This window comes from Oncorhynchus masou, chromosome 27, assembly GCF_036934945.1.
Source record: "Oncorhynchus masou masou isolate Uvic2021 chromosome 27, UVic_Omas_1.1, whole genome shotgun sequence".
Classification (NCBI taxonomy): domain Eukaryota; kingdom Metazoa; phylum Chordata; class Actinopteri; order Salmoniformes; family Salmonidae; genus Oncorhynchus; species Oncorhynchus masou.
Genome location: NC_088238.1, coordinates 37,225,333 through 37,229,429, shown reverse-complemented (window position 1 = coordinate 37,229,429; position 4,097 = coordinate 37,225,333).

Here is a 4,097-nt window from a genome sequence, read left to right as displayed (position 1 = left end):
TTAAGCTGACCATGTTAAATTAGCAGCTTGACAAACAATTTAAACTGACAAGGTTAAACTGACAACTTGACTAACTTAAACATGGGTGTGTGTGAACCTCCTTAATGTTAAATCTTTCAACTCAGATACTGTTCCATATTGGCAAACCTTCACTTTTTGTAAAATATTCCCACACCTAAGGACACATAAGCGCAGACTCAAACACACGCACACGTGTGTGTCCCTGTGTGTGTCCTCCAACAAGTAGGTGTTTGAGGAATGTGTGAATCTGAGCAGGTCAGTAACCTGATCACCATGTGAAGTCTCTTTGTCCCTTCAGCTCTCTATAGCATTCTGTTGTAGCTGTGGGAGTCACCTGTACTTAACTGCATTGTATTCAAATAACCGGACAGTTTGTCAGTGTGTGTGTTGTCATCCTTTTCCCACGCCTGTTGCGTATCAAATTGACGAAGGCAACAAGGTTGTCATGGAAACATACCTATGCAGTAATGGGGACAATTTTAGGAGGAATACTAAACTAATGTTTCCCTTTTGTGTTCTAGCTTTACTTCAGCACGCACACACTTAGACACAGACATACACACACACTTTGACACACAGTTCGTACACACACACACTTCTTGCTTGTTAATGATACCTTCTCACAGAGATTATGACCATAGACATCTGTATAAAAGATTCCTGAAGGCACAGATTGGTGTACATCTCTCTCTCTCTCTCTCTCTCTCTCTCTCTCTCTGTCTGTGTGTGTGTGTGTGTGTGTGTGTGTGTGTGTGTGTGTGTGTGTGTGTGTGTGTGTGTGTGTGTGTGTGTGTGTGTGTGTGTGTGTGTGTGTGTGTGTGTGATATTGCAGCTCTCGCAGTCTGTTCAATATGTCTCGGAGTAGTTCCCAGGCAGCCAGAGAGTCTTTGGTGTGTGTTTTAGTGTGCGCAAGTGTCTGAATCCTCTTTTCCCAACCTATCCCTTCCCTGGGGGCAGAGGAAGCCAGAACAGAAGAACCAGGGCAGGGGGGCTCCCAAGCATCCATCAGCCCAAGATGGAGTGCTCTGTCTGGGCATGTCTTCTGACGGGGAAAGGTGGAGGCTGGAGCTAGCTTGGGGCTCCATACTATGTTTCTAACTGTGGCTAGTATCAGTAAGACTTAAGTCAGCACTTTCCCACCACCTCTCCTCACCCTTCTTATCCCTACTTCTCTCTTTCCCCTCCTTTTCCCATCCTGTCTGTGTCAGTGGTATCAATGCATCATACATATTCCTTCATGATTTGCCATTATGATGTCTTCTGTCTGTAGCCACGTATTTTTCAACACTCTCTCCTTCCCTCCTTCCCTCCCTTGAGAATACCAACTTTTATTAGGGAAGCAAGACAGTCTTCATGTGTCTTTGCTCCAATAGGGATGGTGTCCTCTTCCCATTCCCATGGGGCAGTGGTTCAAAGGAGAGATGCCGGGATGCAAGGAGACATAGGAAAGGAGGAGGAGGTGTCCAAAAGGGCAGGTGTCCTCTTCCCAGTCCCATAGAGAAGTGCATGAGGGATGGAAGGAGGAGGGAGCTCCTATGAAATGAGAAATATGAAATGAGTAAAGCAATATGTAAACATTATTAAAGTGACCAGTGATTCCATGTCCATTTACATGAGTAACCGGGCGGAAACCAGCTAGTGATGGCTATAAAACAGTCTGATGGCCTTGAGATGAAGCTGTTTCTCAGTCTCTCGGTCCCATCTTTGATGCACCTGTACTGACCTCACCTTCTGGATGATAGCGGGGTGAACAGGCCATGGCTCGGGTGGTTGATGTCCTCTTGAGTTTGAAGAGGCGCTGTTGTTTTCACCTTCTCTACTGCGGTCCTGGTCGATGTGGATAGGGGTGTGCTCCCTCTGCTGTTTCCTGAACTCCACGATCAGCCCCTTCATTTTGTTGACGTTGAGGGAGAGGTTATTTTCCTGGCACCACTCCACCAGGGCCCTCACCTCCTCCCTGTAGGCTGTCACATCATTGTTGGTAATCAGGGCTTCTACTGGTGTATCACTTGCAAACTTGATGATTGAGTTGGAGGCGTGCACACTTGGGTTCCCTGTGTTGAAGATCAGCGAAGTGGAGGTGTTGTTTCCTACCATTCACCACCTGGGGGGCGGCCTGTCAGGAAGTCCAAGTAACATAGGGCGAGGTTCAGACCCAGGGCCCTGAGTTTAATGATGAGCTTGAAGGGTGCTATGGTGTTGAAGGCTGAGCTATAGTCAAAGAACAGCATTCTTACATACAGTGGCTTCAGAAAGTACTTTTTGTTACATTAGTCTTATTCTAAAATGTATTACATAAAAAAAATCCTCATCAATCTACACAAAATATCCCACAATGACAAAGCAAAAACAGGTATTAGAAATGTAAAGAAATGCATTTAAAAAAAATATTTAAAAAATGCCCTTCGCTATGAGACTCGAAATTGAGCTCAGGTTCATCCTGTTTCCATTGATCATCATTGTTTCTACAACTTGATTGGAGTACACCTGTGGTAAATTCAATTGATTGGACATGATTTGTAAGGTACACACCTGTCTATACAAGGTCCTACAGTTCACAATGCATGTCAGAGCATAAACCAATCCATGAGGTCGAAGGAATTGTCTGAAGAGCTCTTGAGACAGGATTGTGTTGAGGCACAGATCTAGGGAATGGAAAACATTTCTGCTGCATTGAAGTTCTCCAAGAACACGGTGGCCTCCATCATTCTTAAATGGAAGAAGTTTGGAACCACGAAGACTCTTCCTAGAGCTGGCCGCCCAGCCAAACTTAACAATTGGGGGAGAACGGCTTTGGTCAGAGAGATGACCAAGAACACGATGGTCACTGACAAAACTCCAGAGTTTCCTCTGTGGAGATGGGAGAATCTTCCAGAAGGACAACTATCTATGCAGCACTCCACCAATCAGGCCTTTAAGGTAGAGTGGCCAAACAGAAGCCACTCCTCAGTAAAAGACGGATCTGCAGAGAAGAATTTGAGAAATTCCCCAAATACAGTTGTGCCTAGCTTGTAGCATCATACCTAAGAAGACTCGAGGCTGTAATTACTGCAAAGGGTGCTTCAACTGTACTGACTAAAGGGTCTGAATACTTATGTAAATATATTTTTTATTTTTTATTAATTAGCAGCAAAAATCTAAAATCCTGGTTTTCTTTTAGCATCATGGGGTATTGTGTTTAGATTAGTGAGGTGGAAAAAAACGATTGAATCCATTTCAGAATAAGGCTGTAATGTAACAAAATGGGGAAAAGTTCAAGGGGTCTGACATTTTCCGAATCCACTGTAGGTGTTCCTCTTGTCCAGATGGGATAGGGCAGTGTGCAGTGCGATGGCGATTGCATAGTCTGTGGATCTATTGGGGCGGTATGCAAATTGTAATTGGTCTAGGGTGTCAGGTAAGGTAGAGGTGATATGATTCTTAACTAGCCTCTCAAAGTACTTCATGATGACAGAAGTGAGTGTTATGGGGTGATAGTTACTTAATTCAGTTACCTGAGCTTTCTTGGATACAGAAACATTTGTAGACATCTTGAATCAAGTAGGGACAGCAGACTGGGATAGGGAGATATTTAATATGTCCGGAAACACTCCAGCCAGCTGGTCTGCACATGCTCTGAGGACACTGCTCGGGATGTCGTCTGGTGTACGCAACGTGGCTGGCTTTCCTTTTATAATCCGTGTAGGCCCTGCCACATAAGTCTGATGTCTAACCTGTTGAATTGTGACTCTACTATGTCTCTATACTGACTTTTTGCCTGTTTTATTGCCTTACTTAAGGAATAACTACACTCTTTGTATTCAACCATATTCCCAGTCACTTTTGAATGGTTATATGTGGTGGTTCACGCTTTCAGTTTTGTGAGAATACAACAGTGAAATGATTACCAACAAGCACTTAACCAACAATAAATAAACAACAATAAATAAAAGTTACAAAATAAAATAAAAAAGTAACACTAGAAAATTGCATAACAATAATGAGGCTATATACTGGGGGTACCAGTATCAAGTCAATGTGCTGGGGTACAGGTTAGTTGAGGTAATTTGTAAAGTGACGATACATAGATAATAAAC